Source organism: Schistocerca americana, chromosome 4, assembly GCF_021461395.2.
Source record: "Schistocerca americana isolate TAMUIC-IGC-003095 chromosome 4, iqSchAmer2.1, whole genome shotgun sequence".
In the NCBI taxonomy this organism is placed as follows: domain Eukaryota; kingdom Metazoa; phylum Arthropoda; class Insecta; order Orthoptera; family Acrididae; genus Schistocerca; species Schistocerca americana.
This window is the reverse complement of record NC_060122.1, coordinates 505,983,536-506,008,988: the sequence shown is the minus strand read 5'-3', so window position 1 is coordinate 506,008,988 and position 25,453 is coordinate 505,983,536. Positions and strand designations below refer to the sequence as shown.

Here is a 25,453-nt window from a genome sequence, read left to right as displayed (position 1 = left end):
CTGCTGTCGATTTTAGCTCTTTAAGCTCCTTTTTAATTTTTATAGTATGGGCTCGTTCCTTTGGGGCCCTGGACGTCTTGCTGATGTGAACCGCAACTGTATTTGGGGACATAGCGCTGGTCATTCGCAGATTTTTACCTCCACCTCCAAGTCTCCGAAGCAAAGACCACGCCCTTCTGCTTGATCTTGTAAAATCCATTTGTTCCACGGTCTCCATCCACTTAGCACGCCTGGCCGCGTCTAGGCTATGTGATAGATCGTCTGCAATTTCTTTATCCCCATTGTCCAGAAACTGTCTATAAAGCCGTTCACTTTCCTCGCTCCATCCTGGCACATATTCGTTTCTGAATCCTCTGGGCATACTAGCTTTAGCTGAGCTGATGACGGCTCCAACAAATCTTTCGTAGTTCTTATACGTTGGGGGTATCCATCCAAGGCATTTATCGAGTTTCTCCGAGAAAGCAGCCCAATCTGCCCTTCCAAAGTTCCATCTAGGACGAGGATAAGAGGATATCAGGGGAATAGTAAGACCTATTTCTAAAAGCACTGGACGATGCTGAGAGTGGGGGAAATCCTCAAGTACCCTGCGAGAGACCGGCAGGGGTTTGTTGTTCTTGTCAGTTGTAACAAAACTGAGGTCAGGGCAGGTCTCAGTTAGCCAAGCGGCTGATTTAAATGTACCTCGGTCTTTGGCGTCAAAGATTAGTTGAGCATTATGATCTTCTGTCCATTTCACCAGGTCTTCGCCGTTTTGGTCAGATATTCGATATTTCCACAGTTCATGGTGGCTATTAAAGTCACCCACGTATATTGCTGGGTGAGGCAGGATTTGAAGGGCTTGTGGGGGCCACGATTGCCCTGGAGGCTTGTATATATTATTTATTGTGACTTCACCCACTTTTATAATGACTTCGTGAATCTCGTTTGTGGTAGATGTTGATACGAGAGCCACTTCTTCGATATTTCTCCTGACGTATGTTGCCGTGCCATAATGTCTGTGGTGTGTGGCGCCTATTAGGTCATAGCCAGATATTATGCCCCTTGATCTTAGCTGCTCGTCATCTTCAGTATGGGTCTCCTGAATTGCGACTACGTCAATGTCGTTCTTTGTTAAAACTTTATGCAAGTACATGCATTTGGCTCTACTTATGCCTTCAATATTCAGGTGGCAGACTCGAATCAGCGATCCGAGTTCTCTAGTCAAAGGGTTCGTTTTGCTAGAATTCATCGTGATTTGCCGTGACCAGGAGATCAACTAAGGATTATCTGGTCGCCTGTACTTTGCTAGTTCATTTAGCGTTACCCAGGGTGCACGTGTAGTATTCCACTACGGACGCGAACTAGCTTTACACCCCACACCCCACACTGGTATACGCGCGCGACACGAGTTTTAGGGCTGAAAGCCATTGCTGAGTGCACTATCGACTTCCCTGTCTTGCGCCCAGGAAGTTAGTGGCGTTAGGTTTCCACCGTGGGCGGCACCTGCGACCACGCACCAATTACTGGGTACCGGCTCTGCCCACCTGAGCCCCGCGCCTGGGCGGGAGCGATTTAAACGCCATCAGCAGCGTGTGGGCTGCGCGGCCGCCTGGCATTTCGCAACGCTTCGGGCTGGTCGGGACCGGGAAGTGAAACACCTGACCTGCTCCAGGTTTTTCATTACGTCCCACTATCTCACTTGCAAAGTAAATATGTAGCAAATGCCAAGAGCCAATCTTAGCGTACTCAAGGAACGTGATGTCGATTCATAGATTTCCGTATCTCCCCCCCTTCTCTCTCTCTCTCTCTCTCTCTCTCTCTCTCTCTCTCTCCCCCCCCCCCCTCTCTCCCACTCTCCCCCACTCTCCCTCCCCCCTCCCATTCCCCCCTCCCCCCTCTCCCCCCTGCACACATGCTCACGCGGAGTGTGTCTTACCTAAGAGTCGTCTGGGTCATTCTCTCCGGTGTTTTAACTGAGATTTAAATTTTTTTTTTTTTTTTTGCAGTGCTTTGATAGTCAGCCAAGCAAATACGCTCATTGAAAAACATCGTTTATTTTCTATTTACAAATAAAGTGTTTAAAATTCGTTTTGTGTGTCCATTCTATCGAGCTGTCTTGCATTAGTCTTGCGATATTCGGTGGTCTGGTGGCTAGCGCTGCTGCCTCTGGATCACAGGGTCCCGGGTTTGAGATATTTTCCGCCCGGGGATCGGGTGTTTGTGTTGTTCTCATCATTTCATCACCAATCAGGAAAGTGGTGAGACTGGGAAATGGAATGATTTGGAATTTGTGCGGGTGCTGATAACCTCGCCGTTGAGCACCTCACAAACCATAATAATAATCATCATCATTGGGCCGGCCGCGGTGGGCGTGCGGTTCTGGCGCTGCAGTCCGGTACCGCGGGACTGCTACGGTCGCAGGTTCGAATCCTGCCTCGGGCATGGGTGTGTGTGATGTCCTTAGGTTAGTTAGGTTTAAGTAGTTCTAAGTTCTAGGGGACTTATGACCTAAGATGTTGAGTCCCATAGTGCTCAGAGCCACTTGAACCATCATCATTGGCTAATAAAAGGAAGTAATTGATGCTGTGGCTAGGTCCGCCCCCGGCAGCTGAGTGGTCAGCGCGACAGACTGTCAATCCTAAGGGCCCGGGCTCGATTTCCGGCTGGGTCGGAGATTTTCTCCCCTCAGGGACTGGGTGTTGTGTTGTCGTAATCAATATTATTTCATTCCCATCGACGCGCAAGTCGCCGAAGTGGCGTCAAATCGAAAGACTTGCACCAGGCTAGCGGTCTAGCCGACGGGAGGCCCTAGCCACACGACATTTCATTTCATTGATACTGTGGCTTACTCTCGATCAGCATATAATGCCATTTCCTGGCTGTGCGTGTATGCTTTACCTTTCGGTGTTCGGATACTGGGGGAAGCAAGCTTTCTTCAGGCTTGCAGCTGATGGGCCGATATTTCCCAAATCATTCTGAATGGCTGACTTACAGGGAGAGCTTTTCCCCATGGCGGCCGGTGTTTCCACCATCCATTGCAGAAAAAGTTTTTAACAGAAGCGCTGTAAGCAGGAGCTGGAAATAGCCAGTGAGAATGCTTTCATGCTGCTCCTGATTCTGATTGGTTGGAAGTTCCATATGAAAAAAAACAAAAAAAAAAAAAAAACCTTGGGCGGTCCGGAGCTCGCGAAATTTATGAGTCGGCCGTCAGCCCTCGTGGGGTTGAAGCGGCAAGTGTGGGCCCTCTGAGGCGGAATTTGTGTTTTAAAGTACTTATCATTCGGGAAATCTGCATTTAGCAATCATTCGTAATCAACGAGGTTATTTTTCCCGTACGGAAGGCCAACAAAGCATTACAGAATGCCTTCCCAAGCGCTGGCGTCGAATTCTGCGTAGGCACTTACCGATGTTTCTGTGCGGGTGTTCTAGATTGATGAATGTGGACTGTGAATGTCCGGCAAAACAAGGCCTCAGATCATAACGTGGAAAGATTTGCTAGCTGAAGGTGGTGCTGGATAAAAGTGACGGACTTGGCTAGTGTAATAGATACCAATAAATTTCACTTGTTTTCGTGTAACTTTGAGCATGATGTTTCTGAGTGAACTTTCCACAATTGACTTTGAATTGTGCTCCTCTCCTGTTGTTGTCGTGACAGTCGGCGGGTGTTGCCAGGAAGCAGTTGAAAACGGTGCATTGAAGTGTGGCAGTAAACACATTCCATTCCAGTGGTGTGATCTGGGAATCTTTCTTGAAAGTAGTAGTATAGCAACAGGGCTTTTAACTATTGGCTTTGGAGTTGTTCCAAGTTTAACCTTATCTTGCAAGTCAACGTGAGGCTGGCGACTCTTACTTTAGATGCGTACCAGTGGAAAGAATTAATCCGGATCCACTAGTAAAAGTTTCCGGTTCAATTTGTGGAGCCGGTCGTCGCTTAATTTAGCATTCATTTGCCATTTCTTCCCATTTCTGTCTTGCCCTGCTTCGTGTACCAGTCCGTGCCGCACGGTCCGTTGCTGCAATGCAACAGCACCATCAAGTTGGGACAGGAGTATTAGTTAGCCTCGTTTATCTTTATTTAACTCTGCTAATACATATTGTTAAGCCGAATATATCGCTATACTAAAGTGGGATTTCACTTCAAATACAAGGTTATTTGTAGCACGAAACAAATCGACGTTTCACGTAGACATTGGATGTCACATGAAACACCCGATTAGTAGTATTTCTTTGGACTGATCCCTAGACATTTCCAAACACGGCGGCGTCTTCCGGGCTGGGGAGAGGAGGAGGTCGTGATTTCCGATGATTAAGTTACATTTATTCAACTCCTCAAGCCACCGGTCAATTTGCCGCAGAGGGTACGTAGTGTAGCAATGTCTCTGTTGGAAGTTGTTTCAGAGATTCTAAAGTGTGGAAAGGTGCCATGAGAGCAAGGGAAAGATGATAGCGGAAACTTAGAAATTGGTTCCCTTACGAAACTAGATTTACCAGTGATGGTGGAAGTAATGAGAAGTCGCAACACCAGCCTGGTTGGCCTCGCCCCCTGCGCGTGCAGGGTCCTGAACTTGACTCCTGGCTGGTGGGCGTGGCGCGCGGCTTGATGAATGTCCGACGTGGGTCGCTGCCGCTGCCGCAACGCCGGGTACGTTGCCGCGTGGCACCACGCAGAGTAGGCCTTCATCTGCAATTCCGATTGCTGCGTGTGGAGAGCTGCCAAATTACCAGCCTCTCGGCTGTTATCGATCACGGCGTTGGGTGTGCGTGTGACGCGAGGCCGACTAATCGTGCGGCATAAACGTCACTGTTCATTAAGGCCCATCCTCCCTCGCTCCTATTGATTCTTTGGCGAGTGCTGCGACCCTTGGCTGTAAAAGTAAGATGAACTTTCACCATCATCGTCATTTTCAAGGCCAACTGCTTGTTTCGTCTTCAAAGGTTATCTACGAGCCTATCTCATTTTGGGCATACCAGCGTTTCTTCCTTCTCTTGGCCTGTATCCCAACAGTTGTTTCGTCAGTATTTCTTCTGGCATTCTCCTAACAAGTTTTTTTCCACATCGTCGTTCAGATGACTTGGACAAAATTTCTAGTTCGTGTGATGAATGACAGCTAGCTCAAACTCCAGAAAAATGTAAGTTGATGCAGGTGAGTAGAAAAAACAAATCCATAATGCTCGGATACAACATTAGTAGTGTCCTGCTTGACACAGTTACGTCGTTTAAATATGTTGCCTTAACGTTGCAAAGCGATATGAAATGGAACGAGGATGTGAGAACTGTAGTGGGGAAGGCGGACGATCGATTTCGATTCTAGGAAAGTGTGGTTCATCTGTAAAGGAAACAGCATATAGACGCTGGTAAGACCTAGTCTTGAATACTACTAGTTTGTTTGGGAACCGTACCAGGTCAGATTAAAGGAAGACATCGAATCATTTCAGGGGCAAACTGCTAGGTTTATTACTGTTGGGTTCGAGCAACGCGCAAGTGCTACGGAGATGCTTCGGAAACCCAAATGGGAATGCCTGGAGGGAAGACGACAGTCTTTAAGAGGAACGCTGTTGAGAAAAATTTAGAGAACCGACATTTGATATTGATTATAGAACGATCCTGCCGCCGCCAACGTACATTTCGCGTAAGGACCACGAACAAGATATTATTACTCTTTCGGAGGTATATAGGCAGTCGTTTCCTGTCCCCCTTCGCTCTATTTGCGAGGGGAGCAGGAGGGGGAGTGAGAAGTAGTGGTACAGGGTACTTACCGCCACGCACCGTACGAAGACCTGGCATGCTAAAACCTCACGTTTTGTTTGGGTTTGAAGAGGGTCCGTAAGTTTTACGTTCTAAAACATTTAATATCTCTCTAATTTTTGAAACCATAGGCTCCTAATTTGTGTGTGTGTGTTTTGTAATAAAATGGAAGGTCACCTTGCAGGGTCGACAATTGAAGACCATTACGCCACGGCTAGATTTTTTTTCCGCATTTGCGGAAATGTCAAATATCTGGCGGCAGGCTCACGTACAAGTTTCTATCCAATTAACGTGCTAATCATTTTTTGGCCCAAAATACATTTTAGAATGGAGTGCGCTCAACCACGGAACGCGCAGAAAATATGAAATTTATCCCAGTGCTTTTCCGTTAATGTCCTAATTACCATTTAGTGTACCACTGTCTTTGGCGGACCCGTGCCTGGCTGATGTCACGTGTTTGACTGCAACATGATGATTGTAAGCTACTTGCGGTTTAAGTTTGTATTCTATGTTATACCATGTAATTACTGTATGAGAGATGGCGGTGACACCTGTACTGCGCTCATTGCCTCCTGTTGTGCAATTGACTTCATCTATAACCTGCACATATAATCTGAATGAGGTTTTGCGAGGGTGCTTGGTCATATACAGATCGAAAAGGCAACGTTTTTGAGCTACGACCGTGAAACGACAGCCACAATCGAAGAATGCGTGGAAGTTTGCCCAGTAAGCAGACAGAATCTGTTGCGCCAAAAAATGCTTTTTTGTCGGATTGTAGGATGCTGTTGTGTTCTGATGTGCTACATCTGTTGTCGTGTACATATCTGAAAGATGCTGAATTTATGCCTAGGCGTAACAAGTAAAATTAAACGATTATGTAAAGCTAACTTAAGCAGTATACACTTTTTGGCAAACGTGCAAGACAGTTGAGGATATATGCGCACGCGTCGTGCATTTCCGACCCGTGACTAAATGGAACAATTTGCTGGATTAGTCATCCTCTCTTCTGACATGAATATAAAATATCTCCTCCCTTTATTTAAGGCCGGCCGCGGTGGTCTCGCGGTTCTAGGCGCTCAGTCCGGAACCGCGCGACTGCTACGGTCGCAGGTTCGAATCCTGCCTCGGGCATGGATGTGTGTGATGTCCTTAGGTTAGTTAGGTTTAAGTAGTTCTAAGTTCTAGGGGACTGATGACCACAGATGTTAAGTCCCATAGTGCTCAGAGCCATTTGAACCTTTGTTTAAGCACGCTGTACAATATTTAGAAATAGACACCGGTAGTTGCCCCGTAGTGTCGGCGAAATTTGTGCGATACAGATTTCACTCTTCGCTGAGATCCAAACCGAGAACATCGGCGCATGCTCCATGGAGCCACCATTTGAGTGGCTTGGATAGAATATCTTCACCTATACACTTCACTCAGCCACAATATGTTTGGCTGAGGGTACTTAGTGTAAGTAACTACCTCCGTAATGTGGATGTGACTTAAAGACTAATTTCTTGCTTTTTCATCGCGACGTAGAAAGTTACTTGGCAGATTTTATGGACATAATTCATTGTCTCCTCTTTTTGTATATTGACAATGTGATAATGGCCACTGGCTAGTCGAAACCGGTTTCGGAATTGTGAAATGCTAATGTAATTTACTTTTAATTTTTACTACACAATCCCTTAATTTCCGTACGCAAGATCGTCTGTGCCTCCTAACCCGTCAGGCCACTCAGTACCCACGGCCGCCATGTAATCCGTAGGCAATGGCGTCATTCAAATGCAGTATGGAGGGGAATGTGGTCAGCACACACGTCTCCCGGCCGTTATCAGCGTCCCAGACCTCTAAGTAGCTGAAATTAGAATTATATTAATACCGTCAGCTGCGCACGGGCGTTGATATAGATCAACGGGGACAGGTGAAAATGTGTGCCCCGACCGGGACTCGAACCCGGGATCTCCTGCTTACATGGCAGACGCTCTATCCAACTGAGCCACCGAGGGCACAGGTGATAGTGCAACTGCAAGGACTATCTCGCGCACGCCTCCGGCGAAACTGACATTCTCAGCTTGTATTCCCACACATTACATTCGTAGTGTCCGACCCCGACACACTCATTACTCGTGGAAGACATTCTTCCAAGTCCCGTAAGAATTCGGGGAATATGTGTGCATCCGCACAGAAGAAAAAGGTCATGGCCGGTATCGCGAGAACTATATACTTATGGGGATATCTAAGTAGCTGCTTCTCATTCAGGTACCTCCTCCGTTGGCATCATGAGGGCGGGTGCTCCCCGTTACACGAAGGAAAAATCCTTGGCAGTACTGGGAGTCGAACCCACATTCTCCCCATAGCAATCGGACGCGTTGAGCACTTAGCTACGGACGCGAACACTTTTTGTGAACAAGGCTGCCAGAGGTTCACATCGTCTTCCTAATTTGTGGTGTCCTACTACAATTCTTGAAGCATTCCTGTGACACTCTTATATTGACTGAATACGCTCGTGACGAACCATACAACTCACATCTTACCCAGGGTCTACATCCACATCTACGTGGATACTCTGCAAATCACTGTTAAGTACGTGGCATAGGGTTCATCGAATCACCTTCACAATAATTCTCTGTTTTCTAATCTCGAACAGCGTGCCGGAAAAAAAAAACGAACACACATATCTTTACGTGCGATGTATTTCTCTTATTTTATTATGAGGACGTTACTCCCTAGGTACGTCGGCGTCAACTAAATATTTTCGCTTTCACAGGAGAAAGTTAGTGTTTCGAATTTCGTGAGAAGATTCCACCGCAACTAAAAACACATTTGTTTTAATGATGTCTACTCCCAATCCCGTATCATGTCAGTGACACTCTCTCCCCTATTTCGCGATAATACAAAACGTTCTGCTCTTCTTTGAACTCTCTCCATGTTCTCCGTTAATCATATCTGCTAAGGACGCCAGATCGCACAGCAGTACTCCAAAAGAGGACGGACAAGCGTAGTATTGGCAGTTTTTAGTAGATCTATTACATTTTCGAAGTTTTCTGTCAATAAAACGCAGTCTTCAGTTTGCCTTCCGCACAAATTTTTCTGTATGTTCTTCCCGATTTGCCGGCCCAAGTGGCCGTGCGGTTCTAGGCGCTACAGTCTGGAACCGCGTGACCGCTACGGTCGCAGGTTCGAATCCTGCCTCGGGCGTGGATGTGTATGATGTCCTTAGGTTAGTTAGGTTTAAGTAGTTCTAAGTTCTAGGGGACTGATGACCACTGCAGTTAAGTCCCATAGTGCTCAGAGCCATTTGAACCATTTTTCTTCCCGATTTAAGTTGTTGGTAATTGCAATTCGGAGGTATTTAGTTGAATTTACGGCCTTTGGATTTATCTGATTTATCGTGTTCTTGAAGTTTAACAGATTCCTTTTAGCACTCGTGTGGATGACCTCACACTTGTCATAATTTAGGGTTAATGGCCAATTTTCGCACCATACAGGTATCTTCTCTGAATCCTTTAGCAATTTGTTTTGATCTTCTGATGAAATTACTAGACGATTAACTACAGCATCATCTGCAAACAGCAGAGAGCCTATAACTCTACCTTGGAGAATGCCAGAAATCACTTCTGTTTTACTCATTGACTTTCCGTTAGTTTCTGCGAATTGTGACCCCTCTGACAAGAAATCACGAAACCAGTCACAAGACTGAGACGCTATTCCATAAGCACGCAATTTCACTACGAGCAACTTGATTGGTCCTACAGTTAGGAACTCACCCAATTGGTCGCTGCTCACTGTATGTCGTTGCTAACTGGAATAAAGTTTCATTGTAGTATACAAACGTGCAGAAGTGTAACGTCAATTGCTTTTGAATTACACAGTTTGTTTCTGTTCCATTTCAAAAACGATCTGCGCGACTGCACTCTGCAACAAAAAATTTCTTCAAACTGGAGCGAGCTGTTATAAGCGTCAGTCGTAAATCGAACTCCCCATTAAAGATGCAAGCAAAGGGGACGAAAAGTGAGATTATCGAGAAAATCCACCTGACAACGACATAATGGCGCGCAGTATTTTAGTGGGTTTAATAGTTCTGTCCGGAAAGTTTGCATTTTATAGACTTAGTGAAGTTAAAGTATGCAGAGCTCGACGCCAGGTGCGAATGCCGTAAATGACGATGTGGCGAGCTGGTAGGGGAAGCGGCCCGGGACTCGGTCTTCCGGTAGAGGAATTGCGTAAGGAGCGGTCGTAGAAAGCGGCGTCGGTTCCAGCCGGCTGGCGTCCGCCGGGGGCGTGAAGGTCCGGCCGGGTCCCAGCGGGGGCAGGCGGAGGCGCACAGCTCAGCCGATTGTCGACCAGTGGCCGGCATGGCTCTGCGCGGGCTGCTCGACAAGAAGCGGCTGCCCGCGGCCCTGCCCACGCCTTACCTCTGCCTGCCCCTGCAGCTCGCGCCCTGCTGCCACGTGCTGCCGCCCTGCTGCCTCTGTCCCAGCACCGTCTGCCACCTCCCGCCGCCGCCGCCGCCGTCGCCTCCTTCGCCACCGGTGACGGATCGCGAGGACTCTCCGGTATGTCAGCTTACGCTTGTTCGTGAGTGGTCTTGTTACTAGCAAACTATTCGATCGGCTAGGTCGCAGCTCGCGGCCAAGTGGTTAGCGCACTGCCTCTAGATCTCGGGCTCCCGGGTTCGATTCTCGGCAGAGTGAGCGGTTTTCTCCGCTCGCCGAGTGGGTGTTTATGTTGTCCTAATCATTTCATCTCATCGTCCCAAGTCGCTGAAGCGGCGTCCATCAAGCGGCCGAATAACCCCTGAAGAGGTCTGTCGACCAATGACATACGATCATTTCACTCTACTACATCTACACCCACATTCTGCTAACTACTGTGTCATGGCAGAGGTGTATCAGTCATTAAGACATTTTCCCGCTCCATTCGCGTATGGAGCGCCGTAACAAGAAGTTCATAAATGCATTTGTGCGCGCTATAGTTACTCAGGTGTCCGAAGTCATGGGATAGCGATATGCACGTATACACTATGTGATCGAAAGCATCCGGACATCTGGCTGAAAATGGCTTGCAAGTTCGTGGCGCACTACATCGGTAATGCTGGAATTCAGTATGGTGTTGGCCCACCATTAGCCTTGATGACAGCTTCCACTCTCGCAGGCATACGTTCCGTCAGATGCTGGAATGTTTCTTGGGGAATGGCAGCCCATTCTTCACGGAGTGCTCCACTGAGGAGAGGTATCGATCTCGGCCGGTGAGGCCTGGCACGGAGTCTACATTCCAAAACATCCGAAAGGTGTTCTCTAGCATTCAGGTCAGGACTCTGTGCAGGCCAGTCCATTACAGGGATGTTATTGTCGTGTAAGCACTCCGCCACAGGCCGTGCATTAGGAATAGCAGCTCGATCGTGTTGGAAGATGCATCACCATCCCCGAATTGCTCTTCAACAGTGTGAAGCAATAAGTTGCTTAAAACGTCAATGTAGGCCAGTGCCACACAAAAAACAAGGGGTGCAATTCCGGCGTGATGGTCTGGGTAGATGACTGCCTATTACACATTACGACCCTCTTCAACTGTCGGCGGTCTCTTGTCAGTCAACAGACGAGGTCGACCTATACACTTTTGTGCTGTACGTCTCCCTTCACGTTTCCACTTCACTATGACATCGGAAACAGTGGACCTAGGGATGTTTAGGAGTGTGGAAATCTCGCGTACAGACGTATGACACAAGTGACACCCAATCACCAGTCCACGTTCGAAGTCCGTGAATTCAGTGCAGCGTCCCAGTTTGCTCTCTCGCGATGTCTAATGACTACTGAGGTCGCTGATATGGGGTACCGTGGCAGAACAATGCACCTAATACGAAAAACGTATGTTTTTGGAGGTGTCCGGATACTTTTGAACACACAGTGTACAGATGGCGGTAGTATCGCGTACACATGGTATAAAAGTACAAGGACAGTGCATTGGCGAAGCTGTCATTTGTACTCAGATGATTCATGTGAAAAAGTTTCCGAAGTGATTATGACCGCACGACGGGAATTAACAGAATTTGAACGCGGAATGATACTAGGAGCTAGATGCTTGGGACATTCTATTTCGGAAATCGTTAAGGAATTAAATGTTCCGCGATCATCAGTATCAAGAACGTGATCAGATATCAAATTTTAGGCATTGCCTCTCACCACAGACAACGCAGTGGCAGACGGCCTTCACTTAGCGACCGAGAGCAGCGGCTATTGTGTTGATTTCTCAGTGCTAACACACAAGTAACACTGCGTGAAATAACCGCAGAAATCATCGTGGGACGATACGGCCAACGTATCCGTTAGGAAAGTGCGGCGGAATGTGCCGTTAATCGGCTATGGGCCGGCCGAAGTGGCCGTGCGGTTAAAGGCGCTGCAGTCTGGAAACGCAAGACCGCTACGGTCGCAGGTTCGAATCCTGCCTCGGGCATGGATGTTTGTGATGTCCTTAGGTTAGTTAGGTTTAACTAGTTCTAAGTTCTAGGGGACTAATGACCTCAGCAGTTGAGTCCCATAGTGCTCAGAGCCATTTGAACCATTTAATCGGCTATGGTAGCAGGCGACCGATGCGAGTGCATGTTCTAACAGCACGACATCGCCTGCAGCGCCTCTGTTGGGCTCTTGACCATATCGGTGAGACTCTCGACTATGGGGAATACCGTGGGTCGTGATCACATACCCTAGACGACTGCAAAACACTGGCCTGCTCAGGCACCTCCTGATTTTAGCCGGTAATCTGGTGGTAGGGTTCGAATGTGACGCAGGCTCCACGAATCCATGGACGCAAGTTGTCAATAAAGCACTGTGCACGCTGATGGTGACTCCTTAATGGTGTGGGCTGTATCTACGCGGAATGGACTGGATCCTCAGGTCCAGCTGAACCCGTCATTGATTGGAAATGGCTACTTGGAGACAATTTGCAGCTACTCATGAACTTCATGATCCCAAACACTCCGTTCGCGATTGATCTGCAGGACATTCTGGACACTCTAGCGAATGATTGCCCATCCAGATCACCCGACATGAATCCCACCGGTTGTGTCCATGCCACGTCAAGCTGCTGCACTACTCCGGGCACGATATTAGGAGGTATCCCATGAGTTTTTCCACCTCATTGTTGTCTGATTTGGTCTTCACGATCTCTGTGGGAGCGACACATAAGGTGGTTGTATTATATTCGTAGATTCATCACTTAAAGTTGGTTCTGAAGTAGGATTTCACGGTATGGCTTGCGTCTGTCTTAAAGCGTCCGCCAATTCAGCATGTTCGTGGCACTCTCCCACGGGTCCAACAAACCTGTGACCATTCGTGCCGCCCTTCTGTGTATCCGTTCGATATCCCGCGTTACTCTTATTTGGTATGCGTCCAACACACTTCAGCAGTTCTGGGATGCGTCGCGCAAGTGTTCTGTGTGCAGTATACTTTCTAGACTGATTGAATTTTCCCAATACGTTTCAGTGAACCGAAGTCTTCCACCTGCCCTATCTACGATTAAGCCCCAGTGATAGTTGCATTTCATAACCCCACAGTGTTACATCGAGGTATTTGTATAAGATGACCGATTCCAACTGGGACCGACTGATGCTACACTCGTAAGTTACTACACTTTTTCGTTTTGTCAACTGCACAGTTTTACTTTTCTGAACATTTAAAACAAATTGGCGATCTATGCGACGCTTCAAAATGTTATCTAGATCGAATTGGATATGTGTGCAGCTTTTTTCAGACAGTACGTAATTATTGGTAACTGCATCAGCTGCCAAAAAGCACAGGTTAATTTTTAACTGTCTGCAAGGTCATTTATATGCAACATAAAGAACAAGGTCCGACCATACTTCCCTGGGGCACTTCTACATCTGTACCTGACTGTCCATCCACGATAACTTTCTGCATCATCTCTCTCCTCCCCCCCCCCCCCTCCCACTCCCAAAAATCTTCCATATTTTCAGAAATTTTGCTTTTTACGCCATACGATCATACTTTCGATAATAAGCTTAGAAGTGGTGCAGAGTCAAATGCTTTTTCGGAAATTGAGAAATACAGCATCTCCCAAACTGCTTGAATCATGGCTTTTTGTATGTCATTCGATCGGCTATATTTGGAGTTGGGTTTTAGTGTGCTGTGAGTGCACGTATGTGACCATTGCAATTAGTGGGTGTATTTCCTTGGCAGTGAGACCACAGCGGGAATTCCCACCCGATTAGTGTGAGACGTGCGTCGTTGGAGCGACATTTAGAGCTGGAGATCTTATAATTTACAATTCCTCGCCATGCCGTGGAGTCGTCGTCTTCGCTGGTTACGGACACAACGGCCAGCTTCCAGCAATCAGTGGATTTTGAATTTGTCCATCCTAGAGCTGATGGTTTGGTATTTTACCTAAATCTCCTTAGCGGGGCTATGATCTGAACACAATAGGCAGTCTGAAAGCTAGTGACTTTCCCACGACAGCAGGCCTTTCCTATACCTGTTGGAAATAAACGTCAGAATTTTTTTTTTTTTTAATAGATGAACACATTTCACAGGAGTTCTGTTAGGGAGGGGAGGAAGGACATGTCAGGCGAAAATGCTGGTGTTCCGTTCCTGATGCTGGTTGTGTGAAAGCCCTGCATGTTCGAGGAGGATGGACTCCCCTGTACTTGCCATGTTAAAATTAAGAAACGTTTTCTCTTGCATCACTGGCACAGTAATGCATTTTTTTTCAGTGGCAGTATGAGCACGTTATTGACATTTCGTTATGGGAGTTTCCGTTGTTGGCAATTATTCTTTAGATAATAATATTTTTATGGTTGAAAAAATTGAAACAATTTTTTCACCAGCATTCGTTGTCACTGATGTTGTATTTTTCGACACATCTTGAAGAAGCTGAGACAGAATGTAAATTGCAATGCTGTAAAAACACCGAAATCTGTAAGAGTTCACATGAAAAACTTCTTTATATGAGAAAACAGTACATTTGCGGGAAACTGATTTTTCCTTTATATTTGAAGTCTTGGCCAGTAGGAAGGATTTTCTGAGTCACTAGACAGCTCTTCGTCTATGCTTATTTTAGCAGCTTCCGTCAATTGTCTAGCTTGCCTCTCCAAATCTGTGTGTCCTCTCGGCGACCCTCGCCCTCGCATTATCTGTGAACAACATAGCAGTAATCATGTACTTCTCAGAGCAGTAATTTCTTTGTTGTTTGTGGTAATAGGATCGTATACTCCAAAATGTAGACCATAATATACTCTTTCTACAGATCTTGAACCTTTACACGGTTTTTGTCCAAGTGAATCAGACACGTGGTGCAAGTCCAGTAGGTACATAGAGCTAGAAAATTTTTGTACACGTAACCACAGTATACAACAAGCTGTCGCGGAAATTGTGAAGCCCTTCTTCAGAGAGAGGCCTGATAATGAGTTATAGGCTACATCTCTTCATGGTCTTACATACAAACAGAAACAAGCTGATCTGCACCAGAGATGTGGTCTTTAGCTTCTTTTTATTGATGACTCTTCATAAATAATCTGAGTGCAGCTAATAACGTTGCCTGCAGTATCACAAAAAAGTGTCATTATTATGTTACCTGCTCACCGTTCTGGAGGGCCTTTCTTTTTAGTAGCTCTGTTACCGAATCACCCGATGCTTGCACTAAACAGGCAATAAAATTCACAAAGCAAAGACAAATACATGGTGTATCAAAAAGAATAACCCGATTTGACACGTCTATATTTCTGACACGAGTGAACATATACAATGAATTTTATTTATTTATTTTTTTGATGAACGGGAAACTCAGAAAGATGTTTTTCATACCTTCTCATACGTGTTCAATTTGTCCTCCTTGAGATGCACGGCATATGTCAGTGAGGTATTCAGATTGTTCCCACACGGCAGTGAGCATGTCTTGAGTTACAGCTTCCACAGCTCCTGTTATGCGATGTCTCAGTTCATTCATTGTTTTTGATAACGGAGGCGCATAAGAAGAGTCTTTAATAAGCCGCCACAAGAAATGATCACATACAGTCAGATCCGGTGACATTGGAGGCCAGTAATGTAAGACTGAATCATTATGTCCATTGCGACTGATCCATCGTTCAGTAATCCTTTGATTTAAAACCAGATGCCAGTGTGGCGGTGCCCCATCCTGTTGGTAAAGGAAGTCGTTCGAATCAGTCTCCAACTGTGGTAAAAGGAAGTTCTCAACCATATCGAGATATGTGCATCCTGTAACAGTGTTCGCGGCAGAGGAAAATGGACCATACACCTTTTGCCGTGAAACTGCACAAAACACATTAAATCTGGCAGAGTCCCTCTCATGTTGTGCAACTTCAGGTGGTTGTTCCGTACCGCATATTCTCGCATTATGACGGCTCACCTTTCCATTTAAACAGAATGTTGCCTCGTCACTAAACACTAAGCGTAGATGAAAACTGTCGCCCTCCATCTTGCCAAGTTGTTACCTTCACGAAGATCTTGCGGTAGCTGAATTTTGTATGATTTGATGTGTAAACGTCGACGCAACACACCCCAGGCGGACATCTGGGACATGTTGAGCTGTCGAGCTGCACGGCGAACGGATTTCTGCGGACTCGTTGTGAAACTATGGCGGGTGCGTTCGACGTCTGTGTCAGACACTCGGGGACGGCCCGGCGATTTGCCTTTACGCAAACACCCTTTTTTTAGGAATTGTTCATGCTGTTGTGTAATGCTCTGTTTTAGCAGGATCAACACCATACCTAGTACGAAAATCACGCTGAACGTTATTACTGACCCACACTGCACAAAACGTAGAACACAAAACGCTTTCTGTTGTCCCAACACTATTTATGCCAGAACTGAAGTGGCCGCATACTGCTGCTACCTAGCGGGAACCATGTAAAACTCTAGAGTTTGCTCTTTCCAACAGTAAGTTGTTTACGCATATCTTAGATAACATAATCGTTAAGATTTTTTGAGTCGGATGGTTCTTTTTGATACTCCTTGTATGTTACGTTATTCTTGAGATTCGCCATCGGACACTGAAACACTTGCCCTTGGTACTTACTATGCTAGCCAGCTGTGGGAACATGTTTAAGAGATATATCTGTGGAATTACTGGAAAGTTCGAATGATACACTTTTCAGAGAACCTGTCGTGACAAAACTGCGCCACATATTCTTAGAGAATAAATTAAGCTAAATCCAAAATACATACTAATTTTAAAAGGAAAGTTTGTACTAATTTAGTATTACACAACCAGAGACAAATTTTTTGGTCATTTTCTGGATCTAGGTAGGCCTACTCTTAAGAATTTTGGGAATTGTTGGGAGCTCGCGAAATCGAAAAGTCGGTCGCCAGCCCTTCTGGGTGTAAAATTTAGACAACATTGTCCATGGAGTACAGTGACCTGGTGCTATATTTAGGTTAAAATCAACAGTCGAGATGGCATTAACATTTGTTTATTTACCGGTTTCGGCATATACTGAAGCCATCTTGAAAACCTTTGGCCCCCTGTGGTTAGTGCCGGCGGCTACAGTGTATGATCGTTGCATCACGAGAAAACCGAGGAGCCGCCAAGCACCAGCCATAGGGGGCCAAAAATTCTGAAGATGCTTTTACGTAAGCCGAAACCGGTAAATAAATAAATGTTATTGCCATCTCGATTGTTGATTTTATTATCGTATCAAATTAAGGCATGTTGCCCCACATCAGATCGTGAAGCCTCCCCACTGGCTACTAGACAATGTCGAGACACTTGATAGTAGGTTCAACAACAGCGGGAAAAAAATTATTCATATCGTCTCTGAAGTGTGGCTGACACTGCCTAGCAGCTATTATACGAGGCAGGCATCATCTTGTTTACAAGTCCTTCCGTCCATTTGCTGGCAGATCAGGTGTAGAGTAGGCAAACTGGTCACGTAGTACACAGCGCTCGACTCTACGAAATGTAATTCCGTAATCGGCATCTCCGGTAAACAAGCTGGTATTTCTTCTAGTTTCACGCTGAAGCACAAACTACCTTGTTTCTTTACCGTATTGATTCACCACACACCGCTACAGTCCAGCTGCTCGCATGAAACTAATTTTTATGTTTGTCTAAGCTCTGTCGTCGTTAGCCTGTGATTTTGGGAAGTGACATTACATTTGACACAGGCATCATCCATATTTTAGTTTTCCCTTTATTGTTCCGCGCGCGCTTCTCTCTCTCTCTCTCTCTCTCTCTCTCTGTCTGTGTGTGTGTGTGTATGTGTGTGTGTGTGTGTGTGTGTGTGTGTGTGTGTGTGTGTTTTTTTTTCACATTTCGGCTGTATTCACATGTAATGTCATGTTTCAGGTCTTGTCAGGCGCTCATTCCTGAACCAAAATTCCTTTTTAGCGATGAAACGTAGAAAAACACTTCTTGTCTTATTCACATAATCTAAATTTTCCACTATCTTATTACGTGGACACACAACTCCAATAGAAGTGTGTGTAGATATTTATAAACTCTGACGTTGTTATTGTTGTTCCCAACAGATTGGTAACGCAATTGGAGCCATTGTACTCTGTAGCCATTGTCGCAGTGTTAGATCCGGTCGTAGTTTTCTTTTTGGGATGTCCTCTCGACCGCTACAAGAAGAGGTTGGCCGGACGGAGTGGCCGAGCGGTTCTAGGCGCTACAGTCTGGAACCGCGCGACCGCTACGGTCGCATGTTCGAATCCCGCCTCGGGCATGGATGCGTGTGATGTCCTTAGGTTAGTTAGGTTTAAGTAGTTCTAAGTTCTAGGGGACTGATGACCTCCGATGTTAAGTCCCATAGTGCTCAGAGCCATTTTTTTGATGTATATCATCCAAAAGGTTACGCTGTTACTTTATTAAGAACGTTCTAAGTGCCAGTAAGAAAGTTTTTACGAGTTGATCCTCGCAAAGAAGAGAATGGCTATCTGCCACTGTTAATAACACTATTTACCGACAGGTTTGTCGTCAGACGTTTGTTCACATTTCTACTATGTTTGTGTTATTTACATTATTCGTCGGCTTTTTTTGATTTTCAGCAACTCATGTAAACATCATCAGATGTAATATAAATGCCAACACCCGTCTAATAATGAACATGTCAGTTCGAAACCGGTAACAGCACTATTTGTGTAAATAAATAGCATTATGAACAGTGGCTGGATGCTGTTTTCTTCTTTTCATGGATGAACTTGTTTTTCGTACGCAGCCGCAGTCTCAAACTATGTCAGTTTTCAACAAAGTAGCAGGAAGAAAGTTTTTGTTGAAAGTCTCTTTAATACTGAGGCACAATCTTTTATTTTGTGATAGTCCAAGTCCGGAAATACAACATTATGTTTAGACTAGTAGAACTGTAGTCAACAAAAACCGTTTCTCGTGGATTTTAAATTTTGAAACTCCAGAGTGAAGCACTGTTTGGCATAAAGACGATGCTCGATCTACTACCGCGTCTTTGAAAGACTTTTTCCATGGTTTGTCACGTCGATCAAGCCTAGAGATAGGCAGTAGAGTACGTTTGCCATATTCACTCTTCATTTGTCTAACAGATATGTGATAAAAGTTGTTGTAACACGGGCAACATTTAAAACTATTGATTTAATGTAGACTGATATGGTGGTGGGTACAGAGAAAAAAGGTTCTGATTTTCGATACAAGCCAACGCTTACCGCAGCAGCGATGAGAGCCGTTATGTGCCTCTGATTGTAGTCGGAGCGTGTGATTCACGTCAACTCGAGTTCCTTTCAGCGTTTTGCAACTCGCGCAACTGTTTACTGGCAACGGCAGTCGCGTTCTATTCTTTTTGGGGAGCGGCAGCGCTCGGCGAGGAAATATTTGGCTCCATTTGCAGTGCTGCCAGTCGATGGCCCGTAAAGAGCGCTCGACCCGTGTAATGCCTGCGGGCACGCCTCCCGAATGGGGAGCACGCTCGCAGCTGTAGCCGCGTTCGTTTTCCACCGAATCAATACACGCCTGCGCGCTTCGCACCATGCTCTACCTGCCGCCTGTGCGTTCCCTTCCCAACGCTGATTTGCCCTGTCAGAGTTGCCCCAGTCGTGACAGCTGACAAATGGAGGACATGCAGTTATAAAAAAGCCTCACTTACATGCAACAAGTATGGGTGTTCCGTCCTGCGGCAAACTTAGCTTGCATTTATCGCGAATCTCTTGCCCAACGTAAAGTCCCGAGCGACTGGAAAAAAGTGCAGGTGACGGATGTATATAAAAAGGGTAGAAGGACGGATCCTCAAAATTACAGACCAATATCCTTAACATCGATTTGTTGCGGGATTCTCGAACATATTCTCAGTTCTATATAATGAATTTCCTTGAGACAGGGAAGTTACTGTCCATGCATCAGCACGGCTTTAGAAAGCATCGCTCCTGCGAAACGCAACTCGCCCTTTTTTCACATGATATCTTGCGAACCATGGATGAAGGGTATCAGACGGATGCCACATTCCTTGACTTCCGGAAAGCGTTTGACTCGATGCCCCACTGCAGACTCCTCACTAAGGTACGAGCATATGGGATTGGTTCCCAAGTATGTGAGTGGCTCGAAGACTTCTTAAGTAATAGAACCCAGTACGTTGTCATCGGAGGTGAGGGTATCATCTGGAGTGCCCCAGGGAAATGTGGTAGGTCCGCTGTTGTTTTCTATCTACATAAATGGATAGGGTGGATAGCAATGTGGGCTGTTTGCTGATGATGCTGTGGTGTACGGGAAGGTGTCGTCGTTGAGTGACTGTAGGAGGATACAAGATGACTTGGACAGGCTTTGTGATTGGTGTAAAGAATGGCAGCTAACTCTAAATATAGATAAATGTAAATTAATGCAGATGAATAGGAAAAAGAATCCTGTAATGTTTGAATACTCCATTAGTAGTGTAGCGCTTGACACAATCACGTCGATTAAATATTTGGGCGTAACATTGCAGAGCGCTATGAAGTGAAGTGGGACAAGCATGTAATGGCAGTTGTGGGGAAGGCGGATAGTCGTCTTCGGTTCATTGGTAGAATTTTGGGAAGATGTGGTTCATCTGTAAAGGAAACCGCTTATAAAACACTAATACGACCTATTCTTGAGTACTGCTCCAGCGTTTGGGATCCCTATCAGGTCGGATTGAGGGACGACATAGAATCAATTCAAAGGCGGGCTGCTAAATTTGTTACTGGTAGGTTTCATCATCGCGCGAGTGTTACGGAAATGCTTCAGGAACTCGGGTGGGAGTCTCTAGGGGAAAGGAGGCGTTCTTTTCGTGAAGCGCTGTTGAGGAAATTTAGAGAACCTGCATTTGAGGCTGACTGCAGTACAATTTTTCTGCCGCCAACTTACATTTCACGGAAAGACCACAAAGATAAGACAGATTAGGCCTCGTACAGAGGCATATAGGCAGTCATTTTTCCCTCGTTCTGTTTGGGAGTGGAACAGGGAGAGAAGATGCTAGTTGTGGTACGAGGTACCCTCCGCCACGCACCGTATGGTGGATTGCGGAGTATGGATGTAGATGTAGAGGATGTAGATTTATTAGCCATAGAACCACCATATACGGACAAAAATTTCCCATTAATTTTTAATTTTATTAAAAAAATCGTAATAGATATCCTTTTCCTATTCGCTTTTCACCTTATAAAGTGCTTTACTGTATACTTACATGGTTCAAATTTTAAAAATTGGAAATACAACTTTTGTGTTCAAGGGCATATTTTACCCTGGGTTGACACTACCTGTGACCATAATTCAAACTGTGTGTCAATTTAATTTTGTAACCTTGGCATGGCAGTAACAGCTGTTTCCTCAAATAAGTTCTGGCTATGTGTTTTTACCTTTAAATGCTATCTCCACTTGTTTATTCATAAACAAAAACTCCTCGATGTGGAGTTTGTGGCTATCTGTGTAAGGGTCATTCAGAATCATTCATTTTGTATGGAGAGGGTAAATGTCATCTGTAAATGACAGTATGCTCTCCAATTGAAGTGTGTTTCTTGAAAGTTTTGTGTATGGCGTAACCTATATTTGTGCGTTTTTATTTCCGTTTTTGAAATTTTTCGTCATAAACAAAAATGTATTACTCAGTTATTAGGTCAAAGAGCGAATAGAAATTTTGGACAGCCTGTATGATCAGATACGGACTTAATGTTTGTAATTTATACAAACTTCCATTGTCCAAGTTTTCACCACTGTTGCTTGTCATACTTTTTACCAGAGAAAAATAGTATATTGAGTTATAGATATTTGAACATAGATTACAAAAATTACGTCTTTAGTCATCACTGAGCACTTTTGCGCTGATTTCACATTGGAAACGTAACACAGGCAGATTTTGCCCTTTGTTGGTGCTCCATGTAACTAACCTAAGTAAGTTGGTACTCCTAGGATTAATTAAGAATAAGCCGTGCTTAATTTTCAGGGCAGTGTCTTATGTTCCCATCTGACCCCACAGAGAATACTGGCTCTAGCCTCAGACCTTTCGCAAATGATGCAATTATTGTTATAATGAAGTACTGTCTAAATAAAAGCTGGACAGCTATTAAGTGGGATCTTGCTAGGGTTTCAAAGTGACGTAAAGATAGCCATCTTGCTTTACATGTTAAGAAACGGAAAACTTTCTACTTAACGAAACGAGAAAAATCCATATTCTTCTATTATTACAATTCCAGTGAGTCGCAAGTACAATCAATCAACCCTCACAAATACCTGGATGTAACAATTTGTTGGAGTATGAAATGAAAATATCACTGAGGCTCAATCGTTGGTAACGCAGGTAATAGACTTCGGTTTATTGGTAGAATACTGGGAAAATGTAATCAGTCTAAAAATGAGATCGCTTTCAAAATACTCGTGTGATCCATTCTAGAATATTGTTTAAGTCTGAGAGACCCATTCCAATAAGGCGAGCAGGGATATTAAACGTATACAAAAAAGGCCAGCACGAACGGCCACAGGTTTGTTTGACCCATGGAAGAGTGCCGCGGAGATGCTGGAGAAGCTGGACTGGCAGGCACTGGAAAGATACACGCAAAATAACCGTGAAAGCCTACTTGCAAAGTTTCAAGAATCATTTTTCAGTGATGAACCCTCCGCCTACAGCTCCCGTGGGGATCACGGAGACACATTTAGACTAATTACAGCGCGCGATTAGACGTCATTCTTCGCGCATTCCACATGAGAATGGAATGGAAGAAGTTATGATAATTGGTACGGTGGGAAATACCTTTGCCATGACCTTGAATGGTATAGATGTAATAGTAACGTCGATTACTGTGGGTTGTATTTTCGAAAATTAGATGGACGTAGATTTGTGCATTGTTTTCAATGGTGCACATATACACTCGATGTCGAAATTCAGTTTTCATTTAATCAAATATTTATTCCTTTTTTTGAAGAATCTACAGTTTCTTCTAGCCCATTTCTTGACGCCAAATTTACTAGGTTCTAATTAGGGTTAGGATATATTAATGGATGAGGGCAAACCTGCCGGCTATGAAAACAGTCAAGCACTGATCTCACAAAAATATTTTGCGAAGTATGCCTAGCGACTCTGCTAATTTGGGACCGAAGTATAGCAGCGCAGTGCAATCCGCGCACTGAAGATGAGGAACTAAGATGATAATTAACAGCGTCTGTCCTCTAGTAAAGCACATATATATTTTAGTGTTGAACCAAACATATTTCACCACCATTGTGGTATCCTTTTCGCTTTTGATCACATTTTGTCTCTTTGTAAATATCTACTATATATCCATTTCGGCCACTGGTCTGTAATTAATACACATCGCCATTGTTGAAATGAAATGACCCTTGTGATATTTTCAGGTTTCTTTCTGCCTCTTTCTACACGCTTTTTATTATTCAATGTTTTCGACGTGCACGTTACGTTTCCTGCTGTTACTTGTGTGGTGGCACAATATCCAGGTTACAGTTCCGCATTTCATTATTTTTCTTCAAAAAATGTAACATAGTTGGCAGCTAAAGGTGCATAACGCTAACAGCATTCGGCCTCTGGTTTATCACATATTGATCGATACCTCTCCTCGGTGCAACACTCCGTGAAGAATGGGGTGCCATTCCCCAAGAAACCTTTCAGCACCTGATTTAACGTATGCCTGCGAGAGTGCAAGCTGTCATCAAGACTAAGTGTGGGCCAACACCATATTGAGTTCCAGTATTACAGATGGAGGGCGCCACGAACTTGTAAGCCATTTTTAACCAGGTGTCCGGATACTTTTGATCACGTAGTGTATGTTCAGTTGGGTAACTGTCAAGTAAACGTGCAGGGCAGAGCATCAGCTCTCTACTGTCATGGGGACACGTGGACGGGTGTTACTCCTGCTACAAGAGTACACTGACGAAAAGTATTAGATAGCCACGTGTCCCCCTCCCTCCCCTCCCCTCCCCGCCTCAGCCATTAAATTATTTGTGCTGTCTGATGTGCTCGTGGCTACAGTATTCGCCAGTGTACCTTTAACGCGCACTGAAAATATCATTGTTATTACACGTGCAGCCAGTCTTCGAAAAAGGCATATTTGTTCTTAGTTAAGAGAGAAATCTTACTGTAGCTCAAGCGACGGCACATCGGCGTTGGATCAGTGTACTGCCGAACGCTATGTTGGAGCGGAGGCCGTTTGGTATTAGTGCTCTAATAATGATGGCATGAAAAAGTTAGGTGACACGTCTGGAGACCTGTTGTAAGTTCACAAATCGTCTGCTTCTCTTTAATTCATATCTTCCAGTTAAGCTTCCCTACAAAGGTATGAGTTCCGTCACGAGTTGCATGGTTTGACACTCACAGAAACTGACCTTCGTTTCCGTTACAGCTCCGTAATTTGCTAATATGGAGCCTTGTGCCGTCTACGAAGCATGGTTTTTTTTGTTTTTTTTTTTTTTTTGTCTGTCTCACAATGATTCTCTATAGCTCGACCAAATTGTATGCTCGGGAGGACAACGGTTCGGTCTGTGGCTACTTGAGATGCAGAGTGCTTCGAGCGCCATTGTTCTTCATTGTTTCCCATTCCTTCAACAGAGAGGAGAGTGACGCAAATTGTAAACTATCGTACTTGGTGTTAAGTTTATCACTGGGCCCGAATACACGAATAGCGCCATCCGTTCTCTCACAATCACATCACGGCGCCGCGCTGGCGTCATCGCCAGGAGCACTTCGGTTGGTCGAGCTAGTATACGGTCCTTTGTGTGTACGCCCAGCACGGCTGTTCCGAGGACGTTGTTCGCCGCCCCCAACACATGTGCTGCCGTCCACTAGCTCTAATTATTTATATTGCTTAACGCTAAGTGAATGAATGTGCTGTTAAGTCTATCACATACTTCACGACATAGCAGTTTACAGAAGCAGTAGTGATATCACTCAGTTGCATAACTAGATGAGAGTACGTAGCTGTTTTTTGTATGTTTGGTCTGTCGCACTCTCTCTCGTTGGATTAAAATACCCTTTTATTTTGCAATCATCACTCTTGCTCACTAGTACGAGAGCTATTCGGAAAGTAAGGTCCGATCGGCCACGCAATGGAAACTATAGTGAAAAATCAAAAAATATTTTATTTCCCACCATTTGCTACACCTTCAAACTACTTCTCTACATGTCGCCGCACCAACTTTACAGTACATTCGTCGTACACGGCAGCCGCCTGTGCTCTCCGCCACTTCTTTGCAGTGTTCTGCTGTTCTTTGTCTTTGCTAAACTGTTGTCTTCATAGCCAGCGGTTCATGTGAGCAGAGTTGAACATCGAAGGGAGCCAACTCCGGACTGTATGG

General features: G+C 45.1%; 1 protein-coding gene and 1 non-coding gene across 4 annotated transcripts in view; one reads left to right on the top strand and one right to left on the bottom strand.

Moving 5' to 3' along the window:
- LOC124612872 (WD repeat-containing protein 47) overlaps positions 1-25,453 on the top strand; it is a 692,566-nt gene that overhangs the window by 544,174 nt on the left and 122,939 nt on the right. The gene's annotated exons all lie outside the window — the stretch shown is intronic.
- Positions 7,646-7,720, bottom strand: Trnat-ugu. The gene has a single exon. It is a non-coding gene; the product is annotated as a tRNA-Thr (tRNA).